Here is a 25,610-nt window from a genome sequence, read left to right as displayed (position 1 = left end):
TCATTGGCCACTTTATTAGAAACACTAGCCTTGTACTTCAACTCACTGGCCACTTTATTAGAAACACCTACTTTTGCCTCAACTCACTTTATTAGAAACACCTACCTTTGCCTCAACTCACTGGCCACTTTATTAGAAACACCTTGTATTTCCACTCTTTGGCCACTTTATTAGAAACACCTAATAAAGTTCCATGTTTCTAATAAAGTGGCCAGTTAGTGGAGGTAAAGGTTTACCTCCACTAACTGGCCACTTTATTAGAAACATGGAACTTTATTAGAAACACATTGTGCATGGAAACACAAGCAAGGGGGATCTACCATGTAGGTGTTTCCAACGAAGAGGTAACTATGAGGCCATCAGGAAAAGTCTTGAAGGGCAATTCCACCATCGTTTACGAAAGCTCTACATAATTGAGTCGTTAAGAAACAATCAAGGTCATTCTGAGTGGTTTGGTGTGAAATTCTCCATTTTAGAGAAGCGTACCGAGGGTGAATGGAAGCAGACTGACTCCTGAGACACCTGCAGCTTCCCTGGCCGTTTTGGATGGTAAATAAAATGGCTATAGCTGCGTTATAGGGGGCTTCGAGTGATTCGAGTGCAGTATAATGCGCTACCACTATGGCCTGGAGGTCACAAGTTCAAAATCCAGAGCCATACCACTTTGCCATCAGCAGTCAGAGTCTGAGAGAGCACAACTGGCTGTTACTTAAGTGATGTTGGCCGGCACAGGCATGGGTTAGCTGATGTGGTGGAGCCTGCTTTGCTCAGAGCGTGTCGGCTGCCTGTTTAAAAAAAAATATATATATATAGCTGGCTTTGCATGTATCGGAGGAGGCGTGTGTTAAGTGCTTACCCTCTTACTGCTGGGAGCATTGCTAATGGGAGGTCCGATAAACAGAAAATAGTCCAGTCCACCAGTCCACTGTTTATTTTTCACTCAATTAGCCACACATTTAGACAAAATGTTAAAGTCCATTTTTCCTTCTTGTTGTATCTATGGTAATAATAAAGTATTTCTTTTAAAATGAGTGAATAATGTATGTTTCTATGGTTCTTTATGGTAAACCAATAAGAGCGGTGGTCTGTTCTGGGTGGTCTTTTTTTTTTTTTTTGTCCCATTCATTCGATTCCAACTTCTGAGGACAAACTAGCTGCTGAAATGTTTCATGTTCCTTGCAGCTTATGCACAATCCAAACAATGGCTTTAGGAAGCGATTTGTTTTCTTCAAGCAATTAAATGCCTACTTGATCACTTTTACGTTTTTTTTTGTTTTTTTTTCGGGAAAAAGAAGGAAAACGTGGCAAACAAATTAAAGGAGCACTCCATGACTAAACCTATCCTTGGGACTGGATGGAAATGGCACATCCGCGGAGAAAGAAAAAAAAAAGGGAAGGGAAGACAATCCAAACCCGTCCGTTTTCACTGACGCCACCGAGGCCAATTATTAATTCCGATTCGTGTAACCCCACTTACTCCCACCGTTTAATTAATGAGGCTTGTTATCGTCTGGGTTTTAGAGGTAATGGACAATTGCTGAATTCTGAGTGTTTACCATGCTGGAGCCCAATCCCGCCTTACCCCACCACGCACAACACACAGCCCCTCACCACCCGCCCAACACCACCACCACCCCCCCTTTTGTAACGTATTGCCAGCGAGCAAGAGATTAACGGTGTTTGTCATTCTTCCCGCAGCTGTTTTCTAATGCAAAACATGGAGGGGAGAGAAAGAGGGGGAAGCAGCGAAAGCGTTTTTTGTGCGGTCAAGTTTGAAATGGTGATTTGAAACAGCTACCATGGTCAGAGGAACCCGGCGAGCGAAAATAAATAAATAATAATAAAAAATAAAAAAACTCACCATCAACTAATCCTGATCTAATTAGTAAGGAGCGACACACCAGGCCCAACTCAAAGAGGGAGAGATTAGTTGTGTGAAAACAGGGCTGGAGAAACTCCTGCAAACTGTGTGTGTGCGCGAGAGAGAAAGAGAAAGACAGAGCGAGGGAGAGAGAGAGAGCGAGAGCGAGAGTGATTCATATAAAGCATGCTTCCCTTGTCTGCTGTTCTATGCAGAGTTGCACCAGCGATATGTAATTTTCCAACTAAGCCACTAAATTTGAATAAATTACCTTGAAATCCACTCCAGCAAAGTGGCAGCTTTAATCCCAACATGTAGGCTCCTCATTGGCAACCGTACAGACTGCCATCGCTGCTGACAAAACAGAAGAAAAAACACGCCAATAATAACACAGACGTTAGGTTTCATCATTTTCTGCACTTTCCCACTGATTCACGCTCACAATCTCTGCACGTTAACGACCGTTTCCTGCAGCGCATTCCTGATATACAAGTACAAGTGCAGCACTGCTTAAATAAAAGAAGGGCTTTTATCAGGGCTTCCTCAAGGGTTCGTCAGGAAAGGTACAGGCCTAAACAGATCCATCGTATTTTGGTAAAGGTAAAGGTGCACGTATTTGTCACTGTACAGCGAAATGTGTCCTCCGCATTTAACCCATCTAAGGTAGTGAACACACACACATTAGTGAACTAGGGGCAGTGAGTACACACACACACCCAGTGCGGTGGGCAGCCAACTCCAGCGCCCAGGGAGCAGAGAGGGTAAAGGGCCTTGCGCAAGGGCCCAATGGTTGCAGCTTGCCGAGCCCGGGAATCGAACCCACAACCCTGTTATCGATATCCCGGCTCTCTAACCGCTGAGCCACCACTGGATGCCTAAGTGGTTCTTTGCCTGGTTAAAATGTTCGTCGGATTGGTGGGAAACAACAACCACCTTCATAGAAGGTTCTGCATAGCAGCAGAAAGGGTTCTACTATTGGTGGGAGTCAAAGAACGCTCTAGACTGTGGAGAAATTTCAATCACAGAATCTAGAATTAAAGGCTCCTGAATGGTTCCTGGCTTAAAGGTATGGAAAGTTAGGAAAAGGGAATCGGCATTAAAAAAGTACCTCTGGGGTGAGGAATTCCAGTTCTGGAGGGTCGCGGTGGCTCCCTCTGTTGAGCCGGTCCCCCCTCCAACCTTCAGTCTAGACTGTGTCTTCAGGTACACTGTAAATGATGTAAGCAATTTAGGGTTTGAGCAGTGGAAGGTTCATTAAAGAAAAGTGAGGCAAATAAGTAAACTGACAAGCGTCCAGACCTTTTCTGTCCTGCACTAAAGTGGTGGAACGAACTTCAACGCATGCTGTCTTCAAACGCCGACTGAAGACCCGGCGCAACAGATAGCACCACTACCTGCCAGTAAGCTACCACACCGTGTGAGAGACCGGGGTTCGATTGGCCTAATGCTGTAATACGAGTAACACTGTAAGTCACTCTGGAGAAGAGAGTCAGCTGAATGCCATAAATGTAAATGGTTTAAAGAGCACTGGGGTAAAGTGTAGTGTAGAGTATTGGGGTCTCCATATTGATTTGTGTATTTAGCAGTATCTAAGCTCAGAGGGATAATTTGGATCCTAGCCTATACAAACTAGCTAAGGTTATTTTCTGAGTGAAGAAATGCTAAATGCCTTAAATGTACTGTAAATGTAAATGACCTCTCTGTTTTTGAAGGTGATGTAAAAATGTAAAAATCTGAACCACAAGGGTCAAACTGTGATGTCTAGACGACTGGGTCAGAATATCTCCTAAACATCAGGCAGGTCTTGTGGGGTGTTCCCAGTACACAGTAGTCAGTACCTACCAAAAGTGGTCCAAGGAAGAACAATCTGTGAACCGGTAACAGGGTCATGGGCACCTAAGGGTCAGTGATGATTATGGAGGCCCCACCCACCTCACAACTTACAGCACTTAAAGAATCTACTGTCTTGATGCCAGATAGCACTGGACACCTTCAGAGATCTTGTGGAGTCCAACTCTCAATGGGTCAGAGCTGTTTTGGTGGCCTGAGGGTGATCTACTCAATATTTGGCAGGTGTTCTTATTGTTCTTAAGACTATGAAACTATGAAAAGTACACAATGTAAAGTAAGGGTTTGGAGGAGCATTGCTGTGAGGATTTGATTGACACAGCGACAAGAGTGTTAGTGAGGTCAGCATGTTCGATGATCACCACCCCACCTCATCATCCCCAACTCATCTCAAAAGTATTGGCTGAAGCACCGTCCATCATTCCAGAGAACACAGTCCTTCCACTGCTCCAAAGCTCAATGCTAGGGGGCTTTATACCCCCCCTCCAGGACTAGACAAGCTGTGTCTGTGCATTTGCACATCTGAGTCAGCAAAGTTGCTGAATGCGTTCATTAGAAGGGTCTGCTGGACACTGACATGGGGACTTCTACATCTACATCTACTCGACATGTCTAAATGTGAACGAAGCGCCCCTCCCGCAGCAGCAGCGTTCGCCGGATGTCAAGTATCGAGCTACGCATCACTCTTGTGATGTTAATCCTCTGGCTAGCCCGCGCAGTCGGACTGAGCCAGCAGCAGCAGCAGCAGCAGCGACTCTTTATGCTGTAGCGCGCCGCTGAAGCCAAGGTTTTTGAAGTGTACTTATGGAGAGTGGTTGAGCATTAGAGCAAACAGCTACATTTGAGAGTGTGTTTTATTTCAGCGCAATTAGCTACTGTCTCTCACAGAATGCCGGATTGGAGGCCTATCAAGCCCAGAATTAACATAATTCAAAGACAGAGCTGTTAAAATAAAGAGAGAGCTGCAAAAACAGGATTATTGAAACAGCTTAAAACACTTTACCGGAGCGTAATCATATTTTGACCTACTTAGCTCTGTTTCTTCTTCTGCGGATGGCGTTTCCTTTACACCGAGAGGGTATTAAAAGCACGTCTCCTCATGAAACAATGCGCCACTTTTTTGGGGGGGCCCGTAAACAGTGTTTTTTTTGGTTTTTTGGGGGAAAATGAGACATCAGCGCTCACGTGTTGAGTCAGTTAAACGAGTGCATTATTTGGCTCATCGTACCTCATCAAACCTCATCATTGAAACCACCAGTTTCCTATCTGTAACAGGACGCTCTGTGATGTAGAACCGATGGCATACGGCGGCTCGGGCTCGCTGCTTTATTGGGCTGATTATCTATTTTCTGCAGGCAAACACAATAGAGGGAAAACAGTCGACAAACAAGCTTTGAAGGCAAAATCCTGTTTCTTCGAATAATGCGAGGAGAACAATGGGTCATTTCAGAGGATGAGCTAAATCCAGCAATAGTGGGCTCTCGCTTTTAATTCCCCCCCCAAAAAATGATCTGATTCAATGTCCTCCTTTCCTGGAGAACCATTAAGCCAATCACGCAATCAATTAGAGGCATTTCTCCACAAATCTCCGCAATCCCAAAAAGTGGCTCAAACAGGACGCCGCCTCAAGACGTTTCTATTTCCGCTGGGATTTGACAGTTTATCTAGTAGAGACAATGCGTCGGGCTCGCCGAAATTGGTTTACTCTGCTGTCTCTGGGCTTTCAATAACGTTTAGCTCATGGCTGATTGAACGCCGAGCAAGGGGAGGTCATGCGAGTCGGGACGGACGCTACTCGAAAGCTCTGAAACACTCAAGTGGAAGAGGAGAGTGGTGTTCAGAAGCTGGACACATGAAAGATCTTGATCCCACCGTCCTTTGTTGTGTGGTCTCACTTCACATTGGCCGTTTACAGTGGAGAACGCTAATCCCGCTTTTGTGAGGTGGGGGTGCATGGGTTGGCAACGAGGCCGATTCAGGTACTCTTGGGCTCGTACGTTTTCACATTAACATTTTCCCCATTTTGAACAGTTGCTCCTACGGGCATTCAGCATTGAGGTCTCCAACAAAGGAACACTGTAATAGAACATTTCTAACAGGGCACAATGGCACAACAACACATCACACTGTATCGCTGTATTGTGACTAGCTTGCAGCTAGAGCGATAGTCTGGGACATGGTAATGTTTCTAATGTTCAATAATAAACCAAAAAATAGTGTCACATGCAAACATTTGGTGAAAAGTGAAAATGGTGGCAGGTCTTACTGGATAGTGTCACTGTCTGACACTCATAGTAGAGACTGTAGTCAGTTCTAGCCCAGCACTTTCACGCTTCCCTGGATTTAGCTTTCTTGTGCATAGCTTTTGAGTTGCACTGCTGGTGTATGGTAAGCTTTCCCCTACTTTTCCAACTTCAGCTTGGTCACTTGCCGGGTTTGAGTTACCCCTCTGTGGACAATGACAAAGGAAAGTGGTGGTCAGGAAGCCTGGTGAATGCAAAGACTGCGTTCCATTTTAAACACTTAAAATATAATTGTACACTATTTCCAACAGTTGAAGACTTCAGAGTTGACCATAAAAATCTTTTACAGCTGTTTCATGGCAAACCTAACCAAAAAATAAATAAATAAATAAATAAATATATAAATATATATATATATATATATATATATATATATATATATATATATATATATATATATGCTCCTACTACTGTTGATGTGCGGTTTGGCCATATTGTATTTTAAACTCTGAGACAACTTTTTGAGTAGAAAGTCCAGCTTGTGGAGGCGTTCCAGTTTAAATTTCATACTTGGAAGTTCAGAAAATCCAACATTCCCAGTTTAAAGGGAACACAGCATACAAGTATCAACAGCACCATCTTCTCCTAAATTGGCCGTTGCCATTTACTGCATCTCAGCTGTCTTTGGGTTTGGCATTGGCCCATTTTACGGCTTTGGTTACAGTTCTGGTGATGCCGAATTTCTTTTTTTAAGTAAAGTGATGCTAGTGTTGAGGTCACAGACCCCTGGCTACCCACCAACACAGCACAAGTGTCCAGGCAGGTATAGAGAAGTTTAGAGGAGCCCCTAGTTAAATAGCTGTTGCAGTTGCTAATCGTGAACGCGAGGTGTCTGAGGCTAAAGTGGGAGATTGACCCGTCTCATCTGAGGATCCTCAGAAAACCCAAGCACTGGTTTTCTAACCTAAGAGCCAAAACATTGGGATAACGTTTAAAGAAGAGAGGTGTAAAAGTTCCCCGTTTGTTAGGAGAGTGATCTGAGTGCTCTTCAGCCACCTTGAGAACCACCTTGAGAAGTCTTTCGCATGCTTCTGCTCTGGGTTCAAATCCAGAGGCCATCTTCTAAAAAACATGAGCCTTCATAGGGCTCTCAGAACACAGAGTGACCCCCAGTGGATGGGGTGTGTAGTGCAAAAGAGTTGTGGTTCTTTCTCAATGCATCACAAATGGCAAGTAAGTTGCCAACATACTCACCCACGAGGATTCTCCACAAGGGGGAGCTCTTTCAAACAATTTCAATGGTTTTGTGTGCTCTGCATCAGTGACACTGTGTTTCCTTATTTCTGTGATGTTGAAAAATGTATCACTGTATTATAATAAATTCCTCACTCTGTAAATCGTTACACCTGTAATTTCTTTGCCACCCCCCCCATCCCCCACTGGAAAACTCTTAAAGGGGTCATATTCCACACTGACTGTGTGAATCAGAGCTTTGTGGTTTGCGTAATTGTCCAATACGTTTATCTAAATGAAGACTGAAAGTGTTTGTTAAGGTCAAGGAAGCCCCCCTGCGCATAATAAACGCATGCGAGACACGGCGCCATTGTTCTCCGACAAGGATAACAGCAGATATTAACTGAACACACTGGAGTTCCTATCAAGCCCAGGACGACACAGGGCGGGCACCCATTTAGCCTACTTATCTAAAGTCTCTAATTACTTGGGTTTATTTGATAAACAGAACAAGAGGAATGCAGAAATGGTGCAGCTAGATCCAAAGGGGATTAATCCAAACTCCTTAAAGAGAGAGAGAGAGAGACAGAGAGAGAGCGCTAAACATCTTTAGCAGAATCCCTGATTTCGTTCTTTAATCATGCAGTAATTAGGAACAGTAGGGCACCCAGTTCCACTTGGCATTTTCAGAGATTGGCGGGAAAAAAGAAAAGACTGTGTTAGTCTCATCTCTGGGGGGGTGGGGGTTGGGGGGGCTGCCGGAGCATCATTCTAATGCACAGACAATGGCATCTCAGCGAACAACGGGCCGGGGCTGAAGCAGAGAGGGCACGGCCGCTTCTGTGCGCTGCATTACTGCGCTCTAATGTTTAGAATTAAAGAAAATGTCAAACTGATGACACATTTTAAAGTGATGGTTTGGCCGAAAGTCAAATTCTCCCCTTAGCCCAAATGTAGTACATCAGCCAAGACATGGGGCTTGGGACGGCAGCTTGCTTCTTTAGAGCTGTGAGGCTAATGCTACTAACACACAATGGAGGTAAAGGTAAACTGGACACTGGGGTTGAGTTGCTCATACAGTTTCTACCATACTCTATGTGCCAGATGTTGGGGTATTGTGGCCCTACAGCTATTCCGGATGTAAAGAAATCCACCTGGAAATTCGTCTGCATCAGTACAATCGCTTAAGGAGGTATTTGGCATAAGGCTGGCGTACCCTGCTTCCCCCAGCTAACAGCATGTACCTAGAAGACCCCATCACCTGTGTTTACCCTTTAATGCAGAAGGGCTAGTCACACACTAAGTCGTTACTATTCAGTAACTACTTCGCACTTCTGTGCAAACTGGTGGGGCTATTCCTTGGCGGACTCCTTGGTAGCACTTTCGGCCCACTGGCGGACCATAGGCTGTTTAAGGGGTTAATCAAAGTACATTTACTAGTCATACCAACCATGTGTTAGCTTGTTTAAGCTCTGGGTGCTCAGCACACACCCCTGTGATATATTTTCCTTGTTTCTAGCTCCTTTCACTAAAACAGCATGGAAATTGTTTACTTTGTCGGCCTAAAAATGGCAATAATAATAATAATAATAATATTAATAAAAAAACACTGGATCCATAATCTAATCTAGTCTGCATGTTCTTGCACGTTGATTCCCCACACCGGCAGTTGTTCACGATGCTATTGTGAGGCCAAAGCCGATCATGTAAAGATCTCTGACTGAGTTCTGAGGGCTGCAGCAAATATTAAAATATTTGTTAATATTTGAAACAGTAGATAGGGGCTTTACAACAACAGCGTCAAAATAATTGTGACGCTCCACTGACTGCAAAAGCGTCCGTTGCTATAACTCTGCTAACTGCAGTCCATGTCAGCCTACTTCTGTACAGTGTCAGAATCTCTAGAATCCCATATTTACGTCCGTTAGAAATCTCTCAACAGCTTAACCCTATTGGCTCACACACTCCTTGATTGCTCGCTTAGCCTCATAGCTACAGCGCGATGCTAAAGATGCAGAGTTCAGACACCAAGCCCAGTCTTTACAGGTTGCGTGACATGCGAGGATCCGAAAGAGTCGTTTTCGAATAAAAGAATAAGCGTATTCATGTGGAAGCACACTTGTACTTGTGTTTTGAAGTCATTGCGACACCCCCCATCTCACCCCCCCCCCCCCCCACACCCTCCACATTCGCCCCCCCCTTTTTTCCTCAGCAGCTAAAATAAAGAGCCAGCTTCACAGGCAATCTCAGTCTTGTTTGTGTAAGGTAATTACTACTCGTCCTCCCGTCCCACCAGTTCTGATGATGCATGAAAATAACCACCTCCCCTCCCTTCCATCGGAGCTGAGGAAAGAAAAGAAAGAAGAGAAGAAAGGAGGAGGTGGGGGGGGGGACTAGACGAGAAAGAGAGAGAGAGTGTATGTGAAAGAGAGAGAGAGAGAGAGAGAGAGACAGAGTGAAAAGGAGAGAGAGAAGAGAATCTGGGGGCGACACACACTGCTCCTTCTTTGGGCTCTGATTAATTAGCTGGAGTTGGTAATCAGTTTAATAAGGCTGAAGTTGCTGGTGAGAGGTCCCCTTTGGCTGGGCCTCGCTAAGCTGAGCGCAGAGACCACGGCTCCGCCATTCTTCCATCAAGTAAACACACAGCCCCTATTTACATAAACAGTTGTTTCTTTTCTCTTTCTGTGTGTGTATATGTGTGTGTGTGTGTGTGTGTGTGTGTGTGTGTGTATATGTGTGCGCAAGAGCGGTCCCCGATTTACCAAGCTGGCCTGAAAAGGCCTCACACCACTGGCTAAGTCACTTCAATGAGGGGGCAAGACAAATTCATGAATTTTTCAGGGGATTTATGGACTAATTAAATCTGGGCTTTCCAAAGGAATCGCTGCTGCCCGGTCCTGCATTCACAAACACGGGCCTAATGCAGCTAAGCCACATGACGTCAGGCAGCTAGCATTCAGCCTGAGCGAACGCTAGCAGAGGAAGGAAAGAAAACGGGTCGTTTTTGTCAGAGGCCTTAATCTCCTTCATTAATTATGTCTTCTTTGGAGTTACACAGTGTATCACAGTCTGGGAAAACCAGCAATAATAGGCTGCTCAATGGATTGTGTGTCATATCTACATTATCTTGTTAAAGTGTCCATCAACTTTAGGCCACAGCATGCTCAGGCCTGCCCACAAGGAACATGGAAGCGTGTCCAAAAGTCTGAGACCACTCTAAAAAAACGTGAAAACGCTAAAAGCAGAGAAAGGTGATGGCAAATTTAGGCATATTTATGGCGCTGTCCATCTTCACTGATCATCTCCATTGACCGTCTTCGTTTACACCTTTGTAAAAAAAAGGTCAGGCGTGTTTTGAGTCCGATCTCCACCATGGAAGTTTTCATCAGAGTCTCAAAACAATGCAAAACAGAGGCCATTCACTAGTGCTCTCAGACCTTTGGACCCCACTGTGTGTTTTGGGACTCAACCTTCTACATATAGTAGAAATGAGAGAGCTACCTTCTCAAAGACTTGGACAAAGACAGGAGTTCTTAATGGGCTGAATGAGCTGTGGTAGACTTTGTGTTGGAGTTGAGAGACCTGCAGGAAGGTAGGGCTGGAGACCACTGCTGTAGAGCTAGCATGCAATAATGCAATGCAATCTGGAGATTCCTAAGCCTGGTCCTGGAGGACTCCCTGTCCCTTGCATTTTAGTGTACCTGATCCAGGTAATCTGCTAATTAATAAGCCCTTCCTGCGTTGAAGGTAATGTGCTATAGCGGATCATCATGGCAGTGTGCACTGAAAGGGGGTTCTCCAGGGCCAGGGTTGGAAATCTCTGATCTAGACCACTGGTGGGCCATGGCGGTCCTGCTGAGGGGTCACTGGCTGTCAGTATTTCTTAATTGTTTTCTGCAAAACTTTGATACAGAGTATCTGAGTATCTATTTTCAGTGCAAGTCAAAGGAAACAGTTTCTCTTGTTGGTTTTATGGAATTCTTTTATCATCAGATTAACGGATACAATCAATAAGATTTGAAATCATTTTTTTGGTGTGTTTTGTTGTGTAATTATTCAATTCAGTCAAGCGACTGAGCTCCTCATATTGCTACATTGATGACTTCTTACATTCGCATCTAAAAGCCCACTGGGAACCACTGACCTGGATTAAGTATTAAGTATTAAGCCTAGAATATGTCTGTAATGTTTCAGACCCCTTGACGTGGAATAATCATACTAAAAAGCATGTCATGTTAGCGCTCAGTGACGGCGCCTATTATAGGGAACAGAATTCAACAAGGTAGTGACCGATTTCGGACATATGTGTGGGAGCCCACGGCTGTGCGACAGTCTGAACGTTGGTCTTCCTCAGAGAAGCTGCACACCAATCTGCAAACCAAACAACACAATGGATTCTGGGTATACCCACAAATCAGTGCCCTGTATATAGTGACGTCAGGGACATCAGCACCAACACACCAGCCAACAGACGCCTGTGCCGAACACCATCGCTTTAACAGTATGAGGGGAAAGAACGCGGCCAATTGTGCTCTCTCAGACTCCGGCTGCTGATGGCAAAGCGGCGTAGCACCTTCGTTTTTAAGAGTGTAGGTGGTTCCAGGCAAAAGATATCATAAATATGATAAATCCATAATGCTAATCCCATCTGTATGCTAATACCTAACTAACTTTTAAGTCGTTGTTTTGACCAGCATTGCCAGCAGACCTCCTTTAAGAGCGAGAGTATGATGAAACAATCGGGTCAGTGGCCGCCGCTGCCCCCTCCGCCATCTATTCAAAGCAACGTAAGCAACGTAAAGCTCACCTACTCCTCAAACACGCACGAAGCCACCGCTAGAAACTCATGTCATTTGGTCCGTACCTTACAGCAAGAAGGAAAGAAAGAAAGTTGCGAGCAGTTGTTTCCCTGAAACTTACGGCGCTGAGCCTTTGATAAGGGACTACCTCATAACCCGCGCCCGTTCATGATAGTGTGCTGTTACAACACCAAGCCAGTCGAGTAGCTGATAGTGCAGAGAAATAATTTAAGCTGTGTTAAGTGGCCTATTGTAATTCAAATGATAAATTATGCTTGGCAGAGGTTTTAGAATGGCTTTTACAAAGCAATGCTATTGTTTGTGCCGGGACAAGGTTTTAGGCAGCCAGAATTGAGGGAATTACTTTAGAGAGTTCTGCAAAGTTCCTGGGGGCTCGGGGAGACAAATTGGTTCAGCCGCTCATCAGGCATGCTCGGAAAGTCAGCTCTGCCCTCGACGCGAAAAAAAAAACAAAAAAAAAAAACACTGAGACACGCACAACCCGACGAGCCCGAGCACCGGCGACGTGCTTGTTTTTACTGCGCGAGCAAATGCATTATCATCTCCACTACTGAACTGATGATGATGGATATAAATGACACTGTTTCACAACTTGCCAAGCGCTGTTTTTCAAAAGGGTCCTACTCGGGACGTTCCAGTGATGTCATTAAAATGATACATGGACCTGCTTACAGCTGGGGAAACACTGTTTTCTTTAAAGAGACCCAAATGCAGTCGGTCTGTTAAGACGAATGCGACGTCTGAGGTCTGAAGCTTATTTAGTTCTGCTAAAGGTGCTCTTCTTGGGTGATGCCATTGAAGAAGCACTTTTGACTCCCTCAAAGGTTTGAAGAACCTTCACGTAATAATAATAAACGCATAAAATGTGCTGGTTTCTGTGGAGGACATTTCTGTACGTTGGATTTGTGGACGTGTGAAGAACCTCGACCTAATGTAAAGGTTGTGGGAACTGGTATTAATAGAGCATGTGATCTTTAAACCCTTCACTGCTTCTTCACACTCATTTACCAAAAAGAAACATCTGTTTCTTTAGGGAGCCTTGAGCTTAAGCCATGAGCTGTGTGAGTTAAAGAACCTTTACAGGCCTTACTGCTTGTATACCAGGTAAACAGTTCTATGTGGAGGTCCTTCAAACTCTAAAATGCTTCTTCACACAGGTTCTTGTAAGGAACTGACTACTGGAAGGGTCTTTAAAGGTTTGAAGAACCTCCACTTATTGTAAAGCTTCTAGGAAGGACGTTGTTTAGAACCGGTATAGCACATAAGCAATATGTGACAGAGAAGGTTCCTCAAACAGCTCTTTTACATTTTTAAGTATTACAGGAGGTTCTATACTAATTTAAAGGTTCTTCTCAGGAGGTTCTTCAAAAGGTTATTTATGGAGCCAAAAGTAGATCTTATCATTTGGAAGAAGCTTCATGTAATGTAAAGATCCCACACCAATTAAGGGGTTCTTCGCAGGAACTTACAAAATGTTCAGGTCCTTTCAACTTTAACAAGGTTCTTCCCATTTACACTTCTCATTTTTCCAGAAAAGGAGCTACAGGAAGGTTGTTAATGGAGCCAAGAGTGGACCTGTATAAGTGCAAATAATCTTTAAAGGCTGGAAGAACCTTCATGTAATGTAAAGATTGTACACCAATTTAAAAGTAATTCCTAGGAGCTTAAGATAAGATAAGATTATTAGTCCCACAGTGGGGAAATTCTCAGTGTCTCAGCAGAAAAGGGATAGCAAGACACTCAGATGCAAAAACATAGATCAATTACCACTATATACACACTATAATTCATAAAAGTAAAAAAACAATAACAATATTATTTACAGATTATTTACAGGTAATTGCAAATGACTCTTAATTGCACATGTGGGGGGTTTTGCACATTGTATTTTTACATTATTATTATTAATAATAGTATTATGTGGAGGTACTCCATGCTCATACGTCAAAACGGTTCTTGGTACTGCATGGCCTGTATGAGTGCAAAGAATCTGTAAAGGTTTAAAGATCTTTCACATAATATAAACAGTTGGTGCTGGAAACAAGGTTTGCGTTGTCATGTGCAGTAGAAATGTACAGGCATATTACTAGTGCTGCTCAAGTCCTTCCAAAAGCCAACTTTCATCATTAGTGGGTATTTTGTTTGGGAGATGAGGTCATAACGAGTTCATCCAAGAAACGTGTCCAGCATTACTACTCCTACGACAGCACAGGCCTTTCAATGGGCAATTTCCAATCAAGCTAACGTGGGTAATTATTTGCCAGTTGAGGCCTTTTTTTTTCGTTTAGGAAGTCGTCAATAAATACCCCCCCCCCAAAAAAAGAGACCATGCGGAGTCCGGCGTTCATTCTTTACAGCGAGGCGCACACAGTCGGCTTTACAGTACCGGCTCACCGGGCAAATCAAGCTAATGCTAATTACGTCACTTAAGATTGTTTGGCCAGAATGCCCCGCGGGCTGTTTTTCATGAGCGCTTGGTGTCCATTGGGGAGAAACGAGGGCGCTTCTCTGACTGGGTCGTGGGGTGTCGGGACCTCGAGGCCTGTGGTGAATCATCCACCGCAGGTGTGTTTACACAGCGAGCGCGCTGCGGCCTCTCGGCCATTCGTTGTGATCAGTGGCCTGTGCCAGCGCTCCCAGTGCAAAAAGAAACGAGACACTGGCCTTTCTGTGCACATCGGTTTGTCTTGTTTGAGGCTTTGCAACTGAATCCGGCAGCCGTTGAAGATGGATTGGGGTGAAATCAGAAGTGGGGGGTAAAAAGAGGTGTATGTAATAGGACTGCTCGATTATAGAGAAATAGATTATAGAAAACCCTAATCACGATTATTTTGGACAATACTGAGATGGTGATCATTTATTTGTCATACTTTATTTATATAAAGTTTTTTTGCTTATATATTATTATCTTACTATAATTTAACTGACAATTAATCTAAAAATACATATAAGAAAACAAATAAATAAATAAAAATTCAAAATATGTTTTAGGGAGGGCTAAAGACACTGGGTTTACAAATGGTTCTTCTAAAGAGACCTTTTAAATATTTAAAGAACCTGGTTCACAAATTATAAGGTTCTTTATATTCTTTCACAAATGTTTTTTAAGGAACTAAAAAAAGTGGTTCCTCTATGGCATCACTCAAAGAACCCTTTGTAGCACATTTTCGAGTCCTAGAGTCTTTTGTACACAGTCCTTAAAACTACTACAGTAGCCTTCAGACGCCTGAGGTCACTTAAAAAATCTGTTTGTTTGTTTGCATTTAAACCTGGAAGTAAAGAAAAGAAGGTTTGAGAATTATGAAAATGTATAACACAAAAAGTAAATATTACAAGATTCAAAATAGATGCATTTTCACCAGTAGTCTCAGCGTTCTGGACTCCACTGTAATGGATACCATTACTACACAGAAACAATGTCTTTTATTCAACAAATTTTTTTTTTTCAATCTTCTTTTTTTTTAATCAGGTATGTGACTGTTTGTGGATGGCTACCCTTATAATGTACAAACGTATTAAGGGATAAATAATTTGTCACACATTTATTTTTTATTTTAAAAAAATCAGACAACAAAATAACTGCACTTTTAAAAAGAAAAGGTGCCAAAAGGGAGTGAAAATATTTTTTAAAAGGGATTCCCACTGACTTCTCAAATTTTCAACATAATGCAACTGTTGAGAAATTCAGGCTGTTAAAGTTTTATTTTATTAAAAATAAAATTTGCATTTTTTACAATGGTACTGATAGGAAACAGGGGTTTTGGTGGCTACAACACACACACACACACACACACATATATATATATATATATGTATATACATATATATATATATATATATATATATATATATATATATATATATATATATATATATATATATATATATATATATACATACATACATACTTACTATTCAAAGCCATCAGTAAATCTACATGCATCATCTGAGTTTCATATGTAACGTTGATGATGATAAATAGTACTAAATCTAAAAAACAGGTTTTATTGGGGGTCTTTTCTGCCTGCCAGCGCCTGCTTGTACTCTTCCGCCACTTAAACTAGTTTAAATATATGTGCCTGACAAAAATCAATACCTCAGGTATCAGGTAACAAGGCTGTGAGCACACATAGTAACACTAATCATGGAAGCCTATATGATGCTTTATAGAAGCACCTACAAAAGTCTTCCATCATATATCAGAACTATTAAAGCTTTGAAATGGTTCTCTGAGTGGTCAGAAAGATCCACTGAAGAACCGTGTGTTTTAATAGTGCAGCTTTCAGAGGCGTTACACTTTTCAGACGGCTGGTTGCATTCACTGCCACTGTGAACATTTCTGACCCAGAAAGCTTTCTAGGATGGAGCATTCCACACCAAACCATTATTCTCCATTGGTTTCAAACATCTATAAGATCATACGTCCAGCCTAAGGTCCATTTGGGAGCCTGGGAGCCTTGCAATACAGCTGCAGGACAAACAGAATCACCAGCAGGTTGTAATGCAGCAATAAATGAGGTGGCAAACATAGCTGAGGCCTAACGAAGAACTTGAGGACGATTCTCCTTAAACATACTGCAACGTCTCTATGACCAGAAAATGAAATATTCATTGGATTAATTAATAACACGTCCAGATAAAAGCGCGTTATGTCTTTGCTCCTTTCAGATGAGAAAGCATTATGAGTGCGTATTCAGCATATTTGTTCTTGGGAACATTTATTTCATTTAAAAGTTGCCATAGTTTTAATTGGAAGCTCATTTCCGTGATTCGCTTCTCTGCAGTTATTTTTAGAGGCTAATAAGCAGTGTATTTAAAAGTGCTCTCCAAGCAAAACACAGTTTTTCTATCTGAATCTGATGCAACACGCCCATCAAGCCAGTATATGGCGTACATACGTTTCAACTCTGAAATTATTCGGAGACGCCGCTTGTTTTTCATCAGATTGCCGAGCGCGTCGCCTGCTTGACCTCGTTCCTGCAGCTCGGAGTGAGTTGAATGGTTCGAGGAAAAAACTTGGGAGAGGGTTTTAAATGTAACTAATTGAAGTGAGATACACTGGGAATTTCGCCTGTCTGATTCTTGGCGACCCGGGTATTGGAATTTATCAAGACGTCCTCAACTTTAATTAATGAAAATAAATTTGAAATAACATAGGTTCATAATTCGATCTGAAGCACGCCAAGAGCCCAGGAGACTCGCCGTCCCCGTTCAAACTGCAAGCGTGAGACTGAGGCACCACGTATGACTGCTGTAGTGCTGTAGCGCTCTCGCTGCTTTTACGGTGTTTAAATGATGTGGGGAAATAAAGACTAAATAAAAGCCTTGGGTTTAATATGACAGTGACGAGTACAGTACTGTGCGGATATTTTAGTCAAAAGCTGCTTATCTGGACAGTAAGTGTTTATCTCCTCAGTAAATCACTGATATTAGAATAAACACTAATATTAATAACATTCCTACAGAAAGTGGTAGTGGTGGTTCTCCATCACTGTGTTCATCATTAGAACATCTCCAAAGTTCTCCTCTCTCATGGAGTCTAGTGTTATTTAGAGTTCTCCTCAGATCAACACCTGGTTTGGTGGTAAATCAGGGCTTAATGATGGTAAATCAGGTGAGCTGCTGCTGCTGCTGCTGCTGGAGTTGATTGAACACATCCTCCACGCTGTGCTGGCTGGACTGGGGGGCGTCCAGGAGAAACCTGGAGGAACCGAGCTCTGTTCTTCAGACTAGCTCACCGACAAGATCTCACTACTTTATTTCTTCAGAATGAGAAGCTCTTGTTTCTCTTTTTTCAGCACAGCATGGAGGATCGGTTCAACTCCATCAGCAGCAGCAGCAGCAGCTCACCTGATTTACCATCATTAAGCCCTAATTTACCACCAAACCAGGTGTTGATCTGAGGAGAACTCTAAATAATACTAGACTCCATGAGAGAGGAGAACTTTGGAGATGTTCTGATGATGAACACAGTGATGGAGAACCACCACCACCACCACTTTCTGTAGGAATATCAGTGTTTTACTGAGGAGATAAACACTTACTGTCCAGATACGCAGATTTTCAGGCTAATTTTCCTACCAGTGACTACAGTGGGGCAGTGGTGGCTCAGCGGTTAGAGCGCCGGGATATCGATAACAGGGTTGTGGGTTCGATTCCCGGGCTCGGCAAGCTGCCACTGTTGGGTCCTTGAGCAAGGCCCTTTACCCTCTCTGCTCCCCGGGCGCTGGAGTTGGCTGCCCACCGCTCTGGGTGTGTGTGTGTACTCACTGCCCCTAACACATGTGTGTGTGTGAGTGTGTGTTCACTACCAGATGGGTTAAATGCGGAGGACACATTTCGCTGTACAGTCCACACTGTACAGTGACAAATACGTGCACCTTTACCTTTACCTTTTTACAACGTTGGCGCAGTACTGCATACAGGCACCTTTGGCCATCATGTTCCTTAGGTAGAGTTGGCCAAACTGCAACACCACCACAGGCCTTCTGCAGGCCGTCTAAGATTTACATAAACGAGCTCTCTCCAAAACGGCACGAAAACCATGGACGAAGCCACAACAGAACTATTCCACTATTCCAACTCATTTTCCTGAGAGACTAGAGGTTAATTTTGGCTCTGTAATGAATCTGTTTCCCCCTCATCTGATTAACAATCTTTTTGTCTCGACACATCATTATTTAATGAACGCGGCGTCAGAATAAATGACATCTTTTGTGTTATTACTCGGCGCATCTTGACAAACAGGCCCTGCCGAGTGACCCGTCGGCCTCTCTCAAGAGCGATGATTACACTAATTAAAGCGGCAAAACATCTGCGCGGGGCTGCCGACGTGGCGGAATTAAGCAGGTCATTAAATCAGGCGAGGAAAATGTCAACATCCTCGCAGACAGGCAGCTCCTCTTTTCCTGCCTCGCCGCCATGTGAACACAAGCCCATATGCAGGCAATATTCGAGGCCAGGTTTGGCCGACACATACACCGCGACTCAGTGGTGCTTTTCTAGGCACAGTGGAGCACTACGTGTTGAATATATCCCAAGGAAACATGGTAACATCATTATTTGTGTTTATAATGAAGGGTTTTTTATGGCACAATTTGAAAACACTAGCTTGCCTGTATATTGTGTGATCGTTCAGGCTACTAAAATATGCGTAAACAATCGATTTAGCATCGGCTACTATTGCATTAATCGACTATAGACCCTAATCTATGGTCACAGAATCATTTAAGGTCTCATCAAGTTCATAAAATCTAAAATAATAAAGCCAAAGCCAGTCATTATTTTGACAAAATACGTCACAATTACAAGAAAATAAAGTAATGAACCCCAGAAATAAAACTTATTTTTAAATAATGTAAAAATATATAGAACATAATATTATATATATATATAAATTATTTCAGAAAAAGATACAAAGAAAATAATAAATAAGATAAATTCAAAAACTAATGTAAAAAAGTCTGAATAATTAAGTTAGTCAAAGCTTATGAAGTTGATGTATGAAACATTATTTTAGTGGAAGAGATTTTAACTCTCAGATAACGTTTACCAAGGTCTCAGACCTACATTATATATTTGTGATATAAATTATATACCGCCTAAATTATATATTTGTTATATAAATTAAATACTATAATAAGTTATGACTCCTCCAACCTTGTCCCAACAATCAGCAGCCATGGACTCCTCTAAGCAGCTGCCTAGCAGCTAAAAAGGACAATTCAAGCCTCTGTTTGACTGTGAAATGCTTCTGGAGTGGTGGTGCACTGTTCTACTGTGCAGCGATACCCTCACAAGTATGAACCCATACTTCAAGTATGAGTCATCAGAAGAAAACCTTTCATGTGTCTCACCACAAAGGTCAGCATCTGGCGTTTACAAAGTAAGCCGGTTGCAGTCTGGAGACAAGTCCTGTGGACTGATGGAGTAAACTTTTTGGCTGCAATGAGAAAAGATATGTTTACAGAACGTCATGAGGAGAACACCTTACCAACTGTTAAGCACCTGGTTGGACTGCTCATGCTTTTGGGCTTGTGCTGCAGCCAGTGACAAGAGCTGATGACAAAAGAGGATGACTTCCACATCAGAACATCCTGAACACACCTTAAAATCCACAAAGGACCCAAGAAGCACAAGCTGAAGCTGAAAGTTTCCTGATATTAACGTAATCGGGAAATCTAGGAATACGATATTTTCGTTGCTAAGTTCTCTAAAGTTCTAAAAACTGGAAAAAATGAATCACTTTGCCACGTGACACTTTTCCACTGCATGGTACCTACACTACTCTACTCGCCTCTACTTGGCTTTATTGCTTTTCCATTGTATAGTAGAATTTCACTGATGCAGACTATGGGCCTACAGAGTAGCTACATTAGCTTGCACTACTTTTGTGCTATGTGCTTTTGTGTGTATACTGTTTAGGTTGCTGTCGTATTGTGAAGCTGCCAATTGAACATCACTATTCGCTCCTAAAAGACTCCTAGCCGGCTAGCCAACTAACTGGCTAACGCTACAATAATAAAACCCACCTAGTTTAAGCCTTTAAATAAAGTGTAATCTAACAACTGAGACATGGAAGGGAATTTACAGTACCTGTGTGCCTGTGATGAGCTATAAGGCCTTTTTTTAATAGAGCTAACTTACAAATAATAAACTGTGCCGCACTAACCTGCCAAGCTTGATGCGAACACAGCTAGCTACCAAAACCGATTAATTTACCACAAATCCTTTATTCTTTTAATAGGAATGCTTTAAACACAATAATCATTTTATATCTGGAAACCTGCTAAGATTAAGGCATTTAGCGATGGTCCACTGATCACCAGCTACATGTCCGGGGTTGAGCTGTGGTGGTGTAAAACAACAAGTAGTTTAGGTACCATGCAGTGGAGAAGTGCATTTGGAAAAAACAGTACTTTGTGAAAATCTGATTTACATATATCTACTAATTTAGGCTACAGGGCTCATTTACATATACCAGTCTTAGAGGCCTAAAAAGAAATAGCCTGTTTTCTATAGGAAAAAGTAATAGAGTAATAAACTATGACTGTTTTTGGTACATATAAGTTATAAGCCTATATGACCTCAGGGGGGAATAATAAGAAAAATGTAGGATATGTTGAGTTCCATGAACAAATTTAGTCGTGAATGCAGGGTTTTTCTTACGGCCATGATCTGCTGCTTAAACAGCTTTAAGTTAAGTAAGGAACACTTATCAACTTCATCTGCTCTGCTGTGCAGATCTCCTTCAGGTTCCTCTTGTATTAAAGCTGGTTGTTCTTTGTCCTCAAGTGATGCAGGTTTCCACTGAAGTAGGATTACAAAGTACATGTGTCCCTGTTTTTCACGGCAAAAAAACCCCTGCGTTTTCATGCACCGCGTCCTCGTTCAGGCATTTAATAGGATTGAGTTTTGCGGAGGGGCGTTTTTTTCCTTCGTCATTCTCTTTCCAACAATACCCGCTTTTCCCTTAAGTGCTTCAACACATGCTCCGGAGAGCTCTGCCTCCGCGCTTCACAACAAATCAGCACGGGTCAGGGGTCAAGCCTGGCCTGCAGAAAGAGAGCCAGTGAGCGGGCGAGCCGCCTCTCCACACGAGGACGCCACAAAGTGGATTTCTCCGCTTTTCTTTTTTTAATGCCGCATCTACTGGGCTTGAGGCGCTGCACTGCGTTCAAAGAGATTAATAGGCTGAGATGCTATTGATAGGGGTGGGACGGAGCCGGCGGCCGGCGCTCCGAGCGGAAGGACGCTCGTGTTCGCACAAACGTTCCGCGGCTCGTGAAATGGTTTATGTACGCCGCCTGGGAGAGGCTTTCCGCATTCCTTCCAGATGGTTCAGTAAGAGATTACCACAAATGATGAACAGGTCAGCCTTCAAAAATGCCGAAGAGCATAAAACAAGCTGGCCAGGATGAGCGTCAGCGTCTCAAGGCCTTTCGGCGCAGGTGATATAAATTACAGAACTCCGAAAGGAACACCGAAAGGGAAAGACAAAATTGTCTAGCATGGTCTCCATTTCTTCCCTTATAACTTATAACTACCATGGCTGGGTGGTCTGAGTTATGATGCGTCTACGAATACGATGAAGAAATTCTAGCGGACATCAGCAGGGCAACGGAGCGAAGTGTTTGGAAAATACTTCAGAAAGCATCCTCTCGAGAGTGCCGTAGAACTGCCAAAACAGCAACATAAGAAGAGCGGAGTCCATGATGACTACCGTACACCACTGTGTGAGGCCGAGCGTACACAACAGACATCCAGAAGACGAAGCAGCAAGTGCTGACAGCAGACCACGTTCTGATCAAATTTCTTTGGCCCAGATCGGAGTCATTGAATATTGAGTGGTATCAGAGATCCTGTTGGTCCTCCGTGTGCCACCAACACAGCTCCCTCTACAAGATCCCTGAAGGTGCCCTGGGGTATTTGGCAGCAAGACGTTACAGCAGATCTGTCAAGTACTGTTAGTTGCCACGTAAGTTAAGAGAAAACAGGACCCTGTGGACCAGGAGGCCATCTTCCATCGGTCCAGTTGATTGTAGGTGCTTCTAAAGGTTCTGTGAGCATCATACAACAATTCAGTGACTGTAGCCTTTCTGGTGCTTGGGCCTAGATGAGATAGCCCTTACTACCTTTTGCATTCCTAAGCTTCGGAAGCCCAACGCCCTGTCGATCGGTTCGTGCCTGGTACACACCCTCGGCCCACAGCTGACCAAAAGCCGTCTAAGCCTTGCCGATTTGGAGATACCCAGATCCAGACGTCTGCCCACGGCAATCTGGCCCTTCTCATAGTTGCTCAGATCTTCACGTCTGACTATTTCTCCTGCATCTATCACTACCATCTATTAGATGTCATAGAGCTTGGTTCGTGCCATTGTTGCAAGATCTGATGGTGATTACAATAGTTTGGCTGGTCCGTCTACTTTTTTTTTGCTGTTTAGCCTGGCTAGCGTTCACTGAGAGTTACTTACATGCTTCAAACGATGCTAGATCACTGCTACCAAGAAGGGTCCAGTTGGTGTGTGGTAACTCAGACAACTGTGGTGAGCAGAAAAGCAGCTCAGACTACACACCACCTTGTCCAACCCTAAAGCAGATGAGCTTCAACAGCAGAAGACCACGGCAGGTTTCACTTCTGTCAGCCAAGAACAGAAAGCTGAGGCTGCAGTGGCTACAGTTGACGACTGCAGAAATGTAGCCTGGTCTAAAATAAAGTAAGTCGGACAAAAATAAATAAATAAAGTGACCAAAACTGGTCACCAGTAGAAGCATGTATAGTGAGGTCTGAATGCTGCTTGAAACAGCAAGGGAAGCTGATGCTGGTCACCAGACAGACCAGCAGGACCTTTGTTAAGGCCACTGTCAGATGTGTGAAATACCAACCAATAGCAACCTTCCCAACTGGATCATTTATTTATGCATTCAAGGCAAAATCCACGGTGCTACTTAATGTGCAGGTCTGATGGGTCAGGTCTGTCCAAATCTGGCCATAGCCTTAAAGTTCTCCTGTTTATGTCCAAAAATGAGGCAGATGGGATGTACGAAACCCCACGTGTTTGCATAGGTTGGTGCCTCAGCGCTGGAACCGGTGCACCCAGAGATGTTTGCCCACCACAAACAAGTGACACATTAGCCCCCCCCAAAAAAACAAAACAAAAACAAACAGTGACTTGCATCCAATGTTATGACAGCGCTTGAGATGTGTCATCAAAGTAAAGTCTAAAACAGTGCTAAGCGCTGCCAAATAACCCTCTTATTAAAGAATGCTAAGTGAGTTTAATTACCTCATTTACATACACTAACTGACAGCTTTTTCTAAAGCGGTGGCGTAGATCCACATTAGCCGCATTCATGGCTTTAATCAAAGCAAACCATCAGCGGGACTTCTTCAGATTATCTCTCTGCGGAAAGACGCCTTGCGAGAGCGAGCGGGACACGCCGGCCCGCCGTCCTGCCAAGAAGCGCCACTTGTCTGATACGTTGCAGATGGTCTTGATGACAACTGGGTAAAGCTTGGCTCTCCTTCTCTTTTACACCTCTTTAGCGAGCTGTCTCTGGAACCGCCAGTGCCAAGCACATGCCTCCGGGCTACACCGGCTAGTTTGTGCCACAGTTGTCAAACGGCTGTTGTCAGGGTGGGTAGTTTAAAGCTCTAAAATTGCTATTTGCAGATAGCTGAGCCTCGGGCCAGCGGAGCATAAATCAGAAGCTCCGGCTCCGTCTATCTGCATTCTGACTCAAGAGCTGTGAGTGATGACCTCACTCCTGCCGAGACGGAAGATGGTGTTAAACGGAGACGCCACGGAAAGCATGTGTGGTGTGAAGCGAATGCATTTATCTCTGTATGTATAGAGAAGGCACAATACCCTTTCTTCCCCCCTCCCTCCTCTGATACCGATACCGCTCCGATACGGACCTGATAGGCCCTTAGAATTAAACAGGATGTTTTTGCTATAGATAAATGACCTCCGCTTCAGTCCAGGCTAAAACACTCCCGACCAGACAAACACAAAAACATGAACTTGCTAATCTGCGCTGTTGTCTTAAATGAGGGATGGCACACCAACCACACCAGTGTGGTAACTCAGATAACCACTCTGTACAACTGTGGTGAGCAGAAAAGCAGCTCAGACTACACACCACCACGTCCAACCCTAAGCAGGTTCCAAACCCACGGCAGGTTTCACTTCTGTCAGCCAAGAACAGAAGGCTGAGGCTGCAGCGGCTACAGTTGACGACTGCAGAAATGTAGCATGGTCTGATTAAGGCACACACATAATGGGGTCAGCCTTGGGCTGGTGGAGGTGGTGTAATGGTGTGGGGAAAAGGTTTTCTTGGCCTGTTTTTTTGGTAGAAGCTGTTTTAAAAGGAAAAGGAGGCCCTAGTCATTACGTGCTTGGAGAGTTTATGTATAAGTCCTGGGTTTTGTGGGAAAACAGACTTACCGTGCAGATAAATGATAATATACAGGCTATACAGACTGGAGAGGAAATGATATTTTTAGGTTATACATGCTGATCATGTATAAACGTAATCCACATAATACTGATTAGATATATACTTAATACACTTTGGCTCATATTGCACCCTATTTTGTTATATAGGCTAAGAACAAATCTATAGCATGATATATTTGTTATACAATTCTGTGTTTTCTACAGATGTCAGGATAAACCGTCACCCTTCTGAGAGCAGCGCTTTCTAACCTTGCATTGTTCGGTTGGCCATTTCCTCACTGATGCTGCAAGAGATTTCCTAATGAGTCTAGATGTCCTCAAAAAGCCCTCCACATTTCACCCACATCTTCTGCCTCGGTGTCTGAAAGCACAGAAACACTGCATGGACTAACAGACGGTGTTCACAGCTTCCGTGCCATCAGTCTAAAGGCCTTTCCACACTAAGCCTCAGTGAACGTAAGTGATCACACTCTGCACGGCAAAATATGAGGCGCTTAAAGGCGCTGTTGTCTCTGACCTTTGCATGGCAACAAGCTAGACGGCAGACAGGTTGTGTCCCAGCCACAGTGCCTGAAACTGATATGCCATGCAAAGATAAGGCGAATGAATCTGTAGAAATGAGGCTGAATCTGCCCTGCAGAAA

The 25,610-nt window shown here is 43.4% G+C and overlaps 1 long non-coding RNA gene across 1 annotated transcript in view; it reads right to left on the bottom strand.

The window, feature by feature from the left end:
* The window catches only part of LOC140553977 (uncharacterized), a 30,755-nt gene extending 27,697 nt beyond the window's left edge, over window positions 1-3,058 (bottom strand). Inside the window, exons 1-2 of the long non-coding RNA XR_011979572.1 lie at window positions 2,970-3,058; window positions 2,133-2,212 (exon numbers count right to left, since the gene is read on the bottom strand). This is a non-coding gene — a long non-coding RNA (uncharacterized lncRNA). The remainder of the gene's footprint in view (window positions 1-2,132; window positions 2,213-2,969) is intronic.
* Between the last annotated feature and the right edge of the window lie 22,552 nt (window positions 3,059-25,610).

The sequence above is a fragment of the Salminus brasiliensis genome, chromosome 4 (genome assembly GCF_030463535.1).
Source record: "Salminus brasiliensis chromosome 4, fSalBra1.hap2, whole genome shotgun sequence".
In the NCBI taxonomy this organism is placed as follows: Eukaryota; Metazoa; Chordata; class Actinopteri; order Characiformes; family Bryconidae; genus Salminus; species Salminus brasiliensis.
Note: the sequence above shows the minus strand (reverse complement) of the source record. Positions and strands in the feature narration are given on the sequence as shown.